This window comes from Lampris incognitus, chromosome 5, assembly GCF_029633865.1.
Source record: "Lampris incognitus isolate fLamInc1 chromosome 5, fLamInc1.hap2, whole genome shotgun sequence".
In the NCBI taxonomy this organism is placed as follows: Eukaryota; Metazoa; Chordata; class Actinopteri; order Lampriformes; family Lampridae; genus Lampris; species Lampris incognitus.
In genome coordinates this window covers 4,009,207-4,023,394 of record NC_079215.1, presented here as the reverse complement: position 1 = coordinate 4,023,394, position 14,188 = coordinate 4,009,207, and the positions used below count along the sequence as shown (strand labels likewise).

Sequence of the window (14,188 nt, the reverse complement as noted above, 5' to 3'; positions counted from 1 at the left end):
ACGTCCACTGCTCCAGCAAATAGGACGAACCTTAGATACGACTTGGCAGCGGAAGGCGCGAAATCGTCCGCTCAGCTCACTGAGCGATGAGCCAGGAAGCTGACGGGATGCCCGCCAGATTCACTGAGCGATGAGCCAGGAAGCTGACGGGATGCCCGCCAGATTCACTGAGCGATGAGCCAGGAAGCTGACGGGATGCCCGCCAGATTCACTGAGCGATGAGCCAGGAAGCTGACGGGATGCCCGCCAGATTCACTGAGCGATGAGTCAGGAAGCTGACGGGATGCCCGCCAGATTCACTGAGCGATGAGCCAGGAAGCTGACGGGATGCCCGCCAGATTCACTGAGCGATGAGTCAGGTAGCTGACGGGATGCCCGCCAGATTCAGTGTCAGTAACGTGGCGCGCGGCTGACAAACAGTAAAAGGGCGAGTCTTCAGTTTGGGGCACTTTTGGCTTTTGAAAGTTCGAAAAAATAATGTTCCTAAAAATATGTGTTTTTCTTTTTCAAAAGCTCTATTAAGTGGTGCGGAACAAATATCTTAGCGTAGCTTTGATCGTCCTACAAAACAAGTTTGATGTTGTGATGCTTTTTTTCAGAGTTGTAACAGCAAAATGTGATGTAATGACACGTGATGGTCATGACAGTTTTCACTTTTTGGAGAAAAAGTTGGCCAAGTCTGAGACTTACTAAGCTAACTTGTTAGCTAGCATACAATGTACCATGAATATACGCGAATAAAGTGAAGTTTGTTATTTCTGAACTAAAATACTCAACTAGTAACGTGTTTGGTAATTACTTGTAATAACTATCCTGTCAGATCAGGACATATAAACCTTCACATTACTACGTGTGTAATAACCATCCTGTCAGATCAAGACATATAAAACTTCACATTACTACATGTGTAATAACCATCCTGTCAGATCAGGACATATAAACCTTCACATGACTTACATGTGTAATAACCATCCTGTCAGGTCAGGACATATAAAACTTCACATTACTACATGTGTAATAACTATCCTGTCAGATCAGGACATATAAACCTTCACATGACTTGCATGTGTAATAACCATCCTGTCAGATCAGGACATATAAACCTTCACATGACTTACATGTGTAATAACCATCCTGTCAGATCAGGACATATAAACCTTCACATGACTTGCATGTGTAATAACCATCCTGTCAGATCAGGAAATATAAACCTTGACATGACTTACATGTGTAATAACCATCCTGTCAGATCAGCACATAGAAACCTTCACATTACTACATGTGTAATAACCATCCTGTCAGATCAGGACAAATAAACCTTCACATGACTTACATGTGTAATAACCATCCTGTCAGATCTGGACATATAAACCTTCACATGACTTACATGTGTAATAACCATCCTGTCAGATCAGGACATATAAACCTTGACATGACTTACATGTGTAATAACCATCCTGTCAGATCAGGACATATAAACCCTCACATGACTTACATGTGTAATAACCATCCTGTCAGATCAGGACATATAAACCTTCACATGACTTACATGTGTAATAACCATCCTGTCAGATCAGGACATATAAACCTTCACATGACTTACATGTGTAATAACCATCCTGTCAGGTCAGGACATATAAACCTTCACATTACTACATGTGTAATAACCATCCTGTCAGATCAGGACATATAAACCTTGACATGACTTACATGTGTAATAACCATCCTGTCAGATCAGGACATATAAACCTTGACATGACTTACATGTGTAATAACCATCCTGTCAGATCAGGACATATAAACCTTCACATGACTTACATGTGTAATAACCATCCTGTCAGATCAGGACATATAAACCTTGACATGACTTACATGTGTAATAACCATCCTGTCAGATCAGGACATATAAACCTTCACATGACTTACATGTGTAATAACCATCCTGTCAGATCAGGACATATAAACCTTCACATGACTTACATGTGTAATAACCATCCTGTCAGATCAGGACATATAAACCTTCACATTACTACATGTGTAATAACCATCCTGTCAGATCAGGACATATAAACCTTGACATGACTTACATGTGTAATAACCATCCTGTCAGATCAGGACATATAAACCTTGACATGACTTACATGTGTAATAACCATCCTGTCAGATCAGGACATATAAACCTTCACATGACTTACATGTGTAATAACCATCCTGTCAGATCAGGACATATAAACCTTGACATGACTTACATGTGTAATAACCATCCTGTCAGATCAGGACATATAAACCTTCACATGACTTACATGTGTAATAACCATCCTGTCAGATCAGGACATATAAACCTTCACATGACTTACATGTGTAATAACCATCCTGTCAGATCAGGACATATAAACCTTCACATTACTACATGTGTAATAACCATCCTGTCAGATCAGGACATATAAACCTTCACATTACTACGTTTGTGACATGAAAAAGTCAGGCTTCTGCCATGACTGCTCACGTGCATGTGGCACTTCTCGTTTCCATGGCAACCACGTTGTTGTTTGAAAAAACGTTATTGCTCTAAAATGTTGGGTGTGATGTAATGACAGCTGTATGAGGGACAGCCATATTTAACTATAAAAATATACAAATTGCACTTATATATAAACCATAGGAATTGGAAATATCTATTTTAAAATAATAATGTGAAGTAAAACTTTAATGAATTTAACAATTTTATTAATTTATCATATATAGTTAAAAAGTCTGGGTTGGGGCGAAAGCCCAAAACAGTGAGATTCTGGCACATTTGAATTTTCGACATACTGAAAAAGTGTTAAAATGTCACCAGTGAGTATGTTTACATGACCACACTAAACCGCTAACTGGGAACAATCAGGTATAATCCGATGTGACGTGTTTACATGCACTTTAGTCATGCGATAATCGAAGAAACGGGTTTACATGGTTCAGTCAATAGTTGGGATTTCTTTCCAAGGACATGATGGAAAACTGTTATTTTCAACACTTCCGGTCAACATGGCGTCGCTCAGCATGGCATCTCCGCCGGTCAGGGCTGTCCTCATGTGGGGTTTGTTGCAAAACATGCAAAATACTGCTCTCCTTCCCCGCGTTCTGCACATGAGCAGAAAACGACGAGAAGCGTCTATACGGCAGGCATCTGCCACTGGTGTGAGCAGCACAGGACTTCCTCCACTCCTGCCTTAAACGCCTGCTTGCTGGACGCGCGTTAGGAGTGGGGACTGGTGGAAGAGGGCGGTGCTCAAGGAATTCTCACATCAGGAGTGGAGGGAGTGTGGCAAATGTAGAAGCAACGACAAAGGTAACTTTGCAGCCCCTTTATTGAACTCACACAGAAACAGGAACTTACAGAAATGTGACACAATACATGGTGGTGATCAACTCGAACAACAAAGTTGTTCAGGGTTTCAGTTACAAGGTTACACAACACAACAGAATGACAGCTGCAATTACACCACAACAAATAGTAATCACATAAACACATAAAACCACATAAAACACTTACAAAACATTTAATAACAACTGACAAGCTGCACGCAGTGCCTGATGGGTAAAACAGGACAATTGGCACAATTCTGACGTGGTAGCAACTTCGCTACAGGAGGATTTCCGAGTGTCCCCGAGAGCACTTGTGACACTGTGATCTGATGAAGGGTGTCATGTTTGATTCACTGCATCCGCTCGCGCTTTGACGTTTTTGACACATGCGCAGATGTGAAAGAGGAAATAAACCAGGTTAACGGTAGACATGCGCCGAATCGACAGCAATGTTGGTCAAAAAGCTAGGTGTGGTCTTTATGTGATAGAGTATACCGTGTTACGCTGTTTAGATGACCACTTGAATGATCTGGTAACTCCATAAATCCGATAATGATCGGCTTATGCTCACTGAGACACAAATCTTTTTTTCATAGCTAACAACCTAATTAACGAATACTGTAGAGGAGCTCAATCAGGAGTCGTGACAACTTTCTCTTTCGGCTACACAACGTGCACCATTTATTCCTTCCACCATAACAACAACAAAAACCCGCGCAGCGGAAGTGTATCACCGTAAACCCGAAACGAGAAAACAGCAGCTGTAAACAAACGTTCCTACTAGCTCAATAAGGGGAATTATGTAGCCCTATAACCACTACACACATCCCCCCAGAATTCGCCTTAATAGGAAAAGTCAGTGTGGCGAGGGGGGCGGATCTCTCTGCCCCAACGGCTCCGCTGAACAGGAGCTGGGGGCTGGTTAACCGCAGGCAAAGCAGCAGAGTCCTCACAGCTGGACCGGGGAAAGGGAGGGGCTGGGGAAGCAGGGGGCGGCTCGCCGGGGGAGGGGGGCAGGGCCGGGGGGCGCCCCCGCCGTGGGGGCAGGGCAAGACCAACAGGGCGATCTAAGTCCAGGTGAGCAGGCTTGAGGCGGTCCACAGAAACCCGCTCCAGCCTGCTGCCAACCTCCACCACAAAGTGCTTATCTCCAGTGTCCCGTACCCGAAATGGGCCGTCGTAGGGTGGCTGCAGGGGACCGCGGTGCGCGTCGTGACGGATGAGAACATGCTCCGCCGACCGCAGCTCCGTGGGGACATAGGACTGAGAGCCGCCATGCTGAGAAGTGGGGACCGGTGCAAAAGCCCTGGCTTCCTCCTGCAGCGCAGTCCGTTGGCAGCTGGCGGACCAGGGAGCTGTGGCGGTGGGAAGGAAATCCCCCGGGACCCGAAGTGGCTGTCCGTAGACCAGTTCAGCAGATGAGGACTGGAGGTCCTCCTTGGGGGCCGTCCTGAGCCCAGGCATGACCCACGGCAGTTTGTCGACCCAGCGGTCGTCCTTGAAGGTAGCCCGCAATGCGGCCTTCATCGAGCGATGGAACCTCTCGACCAATCCATTCGCCTGAGGGTGATACGCTGTGGTGCGATGGAGCCTCACCCCTAAACCCGCGGCGATCTCCTCCCAGAGCGTTGACGTGAATTGCGGCCCTCTGTCCGAGGAGAGGTCAGATGGGGTGCCAAAGCAGGCGACCCAGGTTACGATGAACGCTCGGGCAACCTCAGGCGTTGTCGTGGACGAAAGTGGGACGGCCTCTGGCCATCGCGTGGTCCTGCCGACCATGGTGAGAGGGTATGTGAAACCACGGGAGGGGGGTAGGGGGCCTACCAGGTCCACATTCTCGTGGTCGAACCTCCTCTCGGGTACCGTGAAAGGTATCAGGGGCGCTTTGACGTGCCGGAGCACTTTGGAGCGTTGGCACTCCACACAGGTGTCAGCCCAGTCCCTCACATCCTTTTTGAGTCCATGGCAGACAAACTTTGCCGCCACCAACCTCTGTGAAGGCTTTCTGCCAGGGTGAGACAGACCATGGACTACGTCGAAGACCCGCCGCCTCCAAGCAGTCGGAACGACGGGTCGGGGCTGACCCGTAGAGACGTCGCACAGGAGCGTGGCCCCGGCGTCGTCGAAAGCCACATCCTCCAACCGCAGCCCTGTGACGGCGGTCCTGCATGCCTGCACTCCTGGGTCGGCGGCCTGGTCAGCCGCCATCTGGCTGTAGTTGAGTCTCAAATGGGCGGCACCAGCGATGGCCCGGGAGAGACAGTCGGCGACCGGGTTGGACTTCCCAGCGACATGCCTCACGTCGCTGCTGGCGGGCTGACCACGGCCCTGCCACCTTGGCCATCGCGAACACCAACGGTTTGTGATCGACGAAAGCCGTGAACTGACGGCCCTCCAGTAGGAAACGAAAGTGCCTAACAGCGAAGAAAAGGCCAAGCAGCTCACGATCAAAGGTGCTGTATTTGCGCTCTCTCAGGTTCAACTGCCGGCTGAAGAAGGCAAGCGGCTGCCACGCGCCGCTCACCCACTGCTCGTAAACTGCGCCGACAGCGTAGTCCGAAGCATCAGTCGTGATGGCGATGGGCGCTCCAGACACGGTGTGCCAGCATCGCCGCGTCAGTCAGGGCGGCCTTCACATCCTTAAAAGCCTTGTCCCTCTCTGCAGACCAGTCCACGCCGTGTTTGGGGGCTGTGCCCTTCAGAGCCTCATATGGGGGGCGGAAGAGATCGGCAGCCCGGGGGATGAACCGGTGGTAGAAGGACACCATGCCAATGAACTCCCGGAGGGACTGGGCCGTGTGTGGGCGTGGAAAGTCTGCGACGGCCTCCACCTTAGATGGAAGGGGGGCCGCCCCGTCCTTGGTGACCCGGTGGCCCAGGAAGTCGATGGTGCTCAGACCAAACTGGCATTTGGCCGGGTTAACTATCAACCCGTGCAGGCTGAGCCTCTCGAAAAAGGCTCTGAGGTGGGACAAGTGCTCGGACACGGAGGCGCTAGCGACCAGGATGTCATCCAGGTACACAAAGAAGAAAGGCAGGTCCCGCAACACTGAGTCCATGAGGCGTTGGAAGGACTGCGCGGCGTTCTTGAGCCCAAACGGCATGCGCAGGAACTCGAACAGTCCGAACGGAGTTGTTACAGCCATTTTGGGGACATCAGCGGGATGGACGGGCACCTGGTGGTATCCACGGACGAGGTCCACCTTGGAAAAGATCACTTTCCCAGCCAGGTGGGCAGAGAAATATTGGATGTGAGGGACCGGGTAGCGGTCCGGTGTTGTTGCGTCATTGAGCCGACGGTAGTCATCACATGGACGCCACCCACCGCCAGGCTTAGGCACTATGTGGAGGGGTGAAGCCCACGGGCTGCTGGAGCGGCGGATGATGCCGAGGCGCTCCATGTTGTCAAACTCCGCCTTGGCGACAGAGAGCTTGGTCGGGTCGAGGCGCCGAGCTCGGGCGTGCACCGGTGGGCCAGTGGTTTGGTCGTAGATGACGAGAATGTGGGCTGATTGAGGTCAGGGAACTCAGAGAGAAGATGGAGAAACACGTCCTCGTTGGAGAGCGTGCTGGACAGCCTGACGGAGCCTGTATCGCAGATCAGGACATATAAACCTTCACATGACTTACATGTGTAATAACCATCCTGTCAGATCAGGACATATAAACCTTCACATTACTACGTGTGTAATAACCATCCTGTCAGATCAGGACATATAAACCTTCACATTACTACGTGTGTAATAACCATCCTGTCAGATCAAGACATATAAAACTTCACATTACTACATGTGTAATAACCATCCTGTCAGATCAGGACATATAAAACTTCACATTACTACATGTGTAATAACTATCCTGTCAGATCAGGACATATAAACCTTCACATGACTTGCATGTGTAATAACCATCCTGTCAGATCAGGACATATAAACCTTCACATGACTTACATGTGTAATAACCATCCTGTCAGATCAGGACATATAAACCTTCACATGACTTGCATGTGTAATAACCATCCTGTCAGATCAGGAAATATAAACCTTGACATGACTTACATGTGTAATAACCATCCTGTCAGATCAGCACATAGAAACCTTCACATTACTACATGTGTAATAACCATCCTGTCAGATCAGGACAAATAAACCTTCACATGACTTACATGTGTAATAACCATCCTGTCAGATCTGGACATATAAACCTTCACATGACTTACATGTGTAATAACCATCCTGTCAGATCAGGACATATAAACCTTGACATGACTTACATGTGTAATAACCATCCTGTCAGATCAGGACATATAAACCCTCACATGACTTACATGTGTAATAACCATCCTGTCAGATCAGGACATATAAACCTTCACATGACTTACATGTGTAATAACCATCCTGTCAGATCAGGACATATAAACCTTCACATGACTTACATGTGTAATAACCATCCTGTCAGGTCAGGACATATAAACCTTCACATTACTACATGTGTAATAACCATCCTGTCAGATCAGGACATATAAACCTTGACATGACTTACATGTGTAATAACCATCCTGTCAGATCAGGACATATAAACCTTGACATGACTTACATGTGTAATAACCATCCTGTCAGATCAGGACATATAAACCTTCACATGACTTACATGTGTAATAACCATCCTGTCAGATCAGGACATATAAACCTTGACATGACTTACATGTGTAATAACCATCCTGTCAGATCAGGACATATAAACCTTCACATGACTTACATGTGTAATAACCATCCTGTCAGATCAGGACATATAAACCTTCACATGACTTACATGTGTAATAACCATCCTGTCAGATCAGGACATATAAACCTTCACATTACTACATGTGTAATAACCATCCTGTCAGATCAGGACATATAAACCTTCACATTACTACGTTTGTGACATGAAAAAGTCAGGCTTCTGCCATGACTGCTCACGTGCATGTGGCACTTCTCGTTTCCATGGCAACCACGTTGTTGTTTGAAAAAACGTTATTGCTCTAAAATGTTGGGTGTGATGTAATGACAGCTGTATGAGGGACAGCCATATTTAACTATAAAAATATACAAATTGCACTTATATATAAACCATAGGAATTGGAAATATCTATTTTAAAATAATAATGTGAAGTAAAACTTTAATGAATTTAACAATTTTATAAATTTATCATATATAGTTAAAAAGTCTGGGTTGGGGCGAAAGCCCAAAACAGTGAGATTCTGGCACATTTGAATTTTCGACATACTGAAAAAGTGTTAAAATGTCACCAGTGAGTATGTTTACATGACCACACTAAACCGCTAACTGGGAACAATCAGGTATAATCCGATGTGACGTGTTTACATGCACTTTAGTCATGCGATAATCGAAGAAACGGGTTTACATGGTTCAGTCAATAGTTGGGATTTCTTTCCAAGGACATGATGGAAAACTGTTATTTTCAACACTTCCGGTCAACATGGCGTCGCTCAGCATGGCATCTCCGCCGGTCAGGGCTGTCCTCATGTGGGGTTTGTTGCAAAACATGCAAAATACTGCTCTCCTTCCCCGCGTTCTGCACATGAGCAGAAAACGACGAGAAGCGTCTATACGGCAGGCATCTGCCACTGGTGTGAGCAGCACAGGACTTCCTCCACTCCTGCCTTAAACGCCTGCTTGCTGGACGCGCGTTAGGAGTGGGGACTGGTGGGAGAGGGCGGTGCTCAAGGAATTCTCACATCAGGAGTGGAGGGAGTGTGGCAAATGTAGAAGCAACGACAAAGGTAACTTTGCAGCCCCTTTATTGAACTCACACAGAAACAGGAACTTACAGAAATGTGACACAATACATGATGGTGATCAACTCGAACAACAAAGTTGTTCAGGGTTTCAGTTACAAGGTTACACAACACAACAGAATGACAGCTGCAATTACACCACAACAAATAGTAATGTGCCAGCATCGCCGCGTCAGTCAGGGCGGCCTTCACATCCTTAAAAGCCTTGTCCCTCTCTGCAGACCAGTCCACGCCGTGTTTGGGGGCTGTGCCCTTCAGAGCCTCATATAGGGGGCGGAAGAGATCGGCAGCCCGGGGGATGAACCGGTGGTAGAAGGACACCATGCCAATGAACTCCCGGAGGGACTGGGCCGTGTGTGGGCGTGGAAAGTCTGCGACGGCCTCCACCTTAGATGGAAGGGGGGCCGCCCCGTCCTTGGTGACCCGGTGGCCCAGGAAGTCGATGGTGCTCAGACCAAACTGGCATTTGGCCGGGTTAACTATCAACCTGTGCAGGCTGAGCCTCTCGAAAAAGGCTCTGAGGTGGGACAAGTGCTCGGACACGGAGGCGCTAGCGACCAGGATGTCATCCAGGTACACAAAGAAGAAAGGCAGGTCCCGCAACACTGAGTCCATGAGGCGTTGGAAGGACTGCGCGGCGTTCTTGAGCCCAAACGGCATGCGCAGGAACTCGAACAGTCCGAACGGAGTTGTTACAGCCATTTTGGGGACATCAGCGGGATGGACGGGCACCTGGTGGTATCCACGGACGAGGTCCACCTTGGAAAAGATCACTTTCCCAGCCAGGTGGGCAGAGAAATATTGGATGTGAGGGACCGGGTAGCGGTCCGGTGTTGTTGCGTCATTGAGCCGACGGTAGTCATCACATGGACGCCACTCACCGCCAGGCTTAGGCACTATGTGGAGGGGTGAAGCCCACGGGCTGCTGGAGCGGCGGATGATGCCGAGGCGCTCCATGTTGTCAAACTCCGCCTTGGCGACAGAGAGCTTGGTCGGGTCGAGGCGCCGAGCTCGGGCGTGCACCGGTGGGCCAGTGGTTTGGTCGTAGATGACGAGAATGTGGGCTGATTGAGGTCAGGGAACTCAGAGAGAAGATGGAGAAACACGTCCTCGTTGGAGAGCGTGCTGGACAGCCTGACGGAGCCTGTATCGCTGAGTGTACACGCGTGTGAAGCGAAGGTGACGGCGTCCATCAGGCGACGATTCCTGACGTCCACCAGCAGCCCATGAGCACAAAGGAAATCTGCACCGAGGAGGGGAAATGCCACGTCGGTGACAAAACCCCAGCTGAACCGCTGTCCGTTAAAACACATGTCAGTGTGCCTCGTGCCGTACGTACGGATAGAGCTGCCGTTAGCAGCTTCCATGGGAGGGCCGTGAGCGCCCGACAGGGCGTCCACACTCCATGCAGGTACGACACTCCTCTGCGCCCCAGTGTCGCATTGGAAACGCCGCCCCGAGATGGAGTCTTGCATGAAAAGTAGCCTGTTGTCCTCCACGCCGACACCCATGGCCACTAGTGAGCGCTGGCCTTGGCGTTTCCCCGACGAGCTGAAATTGCACGGGGAGTTGCACTTTTTCGCCTTGGCCCCGAACTTTGCATGGTAAAAGCACAGGCCGGGCTCCTGTCGCCGACCGGGGGTTGCCGCGGCGACCATCATGGAGTCACCAGGTGGTGGCGTGTGGGGGTGGGCAGGGGTGAGCGCGGACGCGCAGTGCTGCTGTTGGCTGGCCAGGAAGAACTTGTCAGCTTCTTCAGCTAGCTTGCGGCAATCGGTAATGCTGGTGTTAGCCAAAGCGGCCCGCACCTGAGCAGGCAGCTGTCGCAGAAACAGTTGGACAAAGAGGAAATCAGGTGTGTGCGCCGGTCCCAGCAGATTCTGCATTTTGTCCATGAGCTCGGATGGCTTGCTGTCACCCAAGCCTTGCAGAGAAAAGAGACGGTGGGCCTGCTCGGCGTCGGAAAGTTGAAAAATCCTCAAGAGGTGGTCTTTGAGCCCCTTGTATTTGTCTGCCGCCGGAGGATTTGTAAGGAGACTCACCACTCTAGTTGCAGTCGAACACCCGAGCGCCGACACCACGTAGTAGTATTTAGTAGCATCATCCGTTATTTTGCGGATGGCAAACTGCGCTTCCGCCTTGGCGAATCACGTCGTTGCCGATGACTCCCAGAACTCTGGCAATTTGAGAGAAACCGCGTTGATTTCGCCACCATGTTCGTTTGAAAGATTGTCTCTGATAACTACCAAGAGACAAACGTCGGGGTCACCAGTGTAGAGGAGCTCAAGCAGGAGTCGTGACAACTTTCTCTTTCGGCTACACAACGTGCACCATTTATTCCTTCACCATAACAACAATCATAACCCGCGCAGCGGAAGTGTATCACCGTAAACACGAACCGAGAAAACAGCAGCTGTAAACAAACGTTCCTACCAGCTCAATAAGGGGAATTGTGTACATTATAACCACTACAATACAATAATTGTTTTTCCAAAAACAATCTGTTTTTATTTTTCTTGAAAATCTACCCTGGGGACAGAAAAACTCCCCTAATTGAAGAATCATCCAAATATAATTTGAGAGAATGTTTAACAACAAGACCAGCAAGCTATCCGGCCATGTCATTGTACCCAGATCAGTATCAGGATTTTCACCAACTAATGATGGGCCATGTACTGTCAGCCGCAGCCTGATGAAGCGAGTTGAACGATGAATTGAATGTAAAATTGAGGGCGTGAATCCTGGTGGGCTGACGGGCAGGCTGACCTGGACAATCCTAGCACTTGAGGGCGGGAAATTCCAAGATGTTTATTTTTTTAACTGAAACGTTTAAATTCTACATACAACAGACACATAAAACAAAAGAAAGGCGGAAATAAAAGTAAAGAAGAAACTTAAATAAATAAACTTAAATACATAAATGAAATGGGAGGGGAGTCCTAGGGGTTCTCTGCAAGTTCTTCTATCAAGTCAGAGAGTTCCACAGCGTTCTTCTTCTCCATTAACCTCAGTGATGAACAATAATGACACAGTTCCCTATGAGATATGAAGAAGTTCGTCTGCGTTTTCAGGAATCTGTTCTAATGTAAAAAGAACTTTCCAAGAATAATAATTGTGGTAATTGCCAAATCACGTGTTCCGTCTTTCACGAGCATACCAAAATCACATGCTTTTTTTTAGTTGAGAGAAATTGTCATCTTTAGAAAACATCCAGTGATGCAGATCTTCACAAAAGGCACCAGCAAACGGACATTCATGAAACACAGCTTCTGTTGTTTCAATGTGTTCATTGCAAGATGAGCAGTTGTTACAGTCTACACCAAATCCATGTCTTAAAAATTCTCCAGAAGGATCTATTCCATCGAGAATTTTAAAGTGCACTTCCTTTACTTTTGGTGCAATTGCAAACAAAGAATTTTGTTCTCAATTTTTCAGCTTCATTTTTGGAGAAGTATTGTAAAATTGAGTTTCTGTTTGATGAAAATGGATATAATTCTTTGACAAAGACTCTCCGGATTGTGGTGTTGGACCCAGTTGCACAAGGTGGTGTTCAGGCCATATTTTCTGAGCTTGGTGCCCAGTCTCGGGGACTCTATGTTATTTAAGGGTGAACTATAGTCAAGGAACAGCATTCTCACATAGTTACCCACCCCATTGCCAAGGTGGGATAGGGTGGTGTGCAGTACATGGGAGATGGCATCCTTAGTGGATCGGTTGGGGTGGTAAGAAAACTGTAGAGGGTCCAAACTGCTTGGGAGAGAGAAGCAGATATAGTCTTTAATAAGCCTCTTAAAAAAAACTTTATGACCACAGAAGTGAGAGCCACAGGATGGTACTTGTTGAGGTCGGTTGGGTTGGTTTTCTTTGGTACAGGAACAAATAGGGGACCTCTTGAAACATGTGGATGTGGGGACTACAGACTGGACAAGGGAGAGATTCAATATTGTGGTGAATATGGGGACCAGCCAGTCAGAACAGGTCGTCAGTACTCATCTGGGGATGAGTACTGGACCTGCCGCCTTCCTGACGTTGACTTGCTTCAGAGCATGACGTGCGGAGGGCTGTGAGATGGTGAGTGTACGCTGATCTCTGGCGGTGGAACACAACTCCTGTACTGTATTAGCTTGTGGGCTAATGCCAACGCCGTTAACCTTGAAGCACACAAAGAAAGAATTCAATTCCCCTGCCAGAGAAGGGTCAGCTTCTCTGGCAGGGGAATTGAATTCTTTCTTTGGTATCCAGATTATTATAGATTAAAGATAAAAGGTATCTAGATTATTTGTCTTCATGTCTCCCTTGATATATATTAACAATAGCATGAAGCCAGTTCATATTTTTGTAACTCAAATGTATAAAATGTAAATAAAAAACAAGACACCACAACAGACAAGCAGGACTTACTTGTTTATGATCACTCATCTTTATGTATGATGTGATGTCCCATGTTTTTCCTATCACGTGCACACCATTTCCTACTTCGGCAAGGAAATACAGAATCCAAAACCTGACTGGACAGGACTGGAATAATCTGTCCTAGTTGGCTGAGCCAGGCAGAAGGCGTGACACTCTACATACATTTTGGGGTCAACTCCCTATCAGATGACTCAGTTTACCATGTAAATTAAGTGATTTACATTTGGTACATTTAATGGTTCTATGAAGAGTCACTTAGTAGAAATGCAATAGTAGGAACAGCTTCAGTTCCTGGATCATGCAAATGATGCACAACTAGAGAACAGGAAACCAAAGATCAGGGTCAAAGCCACATTAGAATATTGCAGCGTGCTAGGGTGGGTGTGGGGAATGGGGACACTCCCCAGCATACCCCAGGGCAGTGGACTTTTGAATGGTTATTAATGTTTTATTACCGTTTTTCATAACTATTACCTTTAGTGTTAACATTTTCATGTTGTAAATGGTTATCGCGTTGTTTCGTTGGTTGTTAGAAATTTGTGAATCGTGAGTCATTTTGTGTGCATGACTGATGGCATCCCCCTGTGTGAGTGAGTGAGTGTGTGAGTGTGTTAACAACCATGTTG

General features: G+C 47.6%; 1 protein-coding gene across 1 annotated transcript in view; it reads left to right on the top strand.

The window, feature by feature from the left end:
• Positions 1 to 14,188, top strand: part of LOC130112351 (B-cell receptor CD22-like) — a 39,130-nt gene that overhangs the window by 9,456 nt on the left and 15,486 nt on the right. The gene's annotated exons all lie outside the window — the stretch shown is intronic.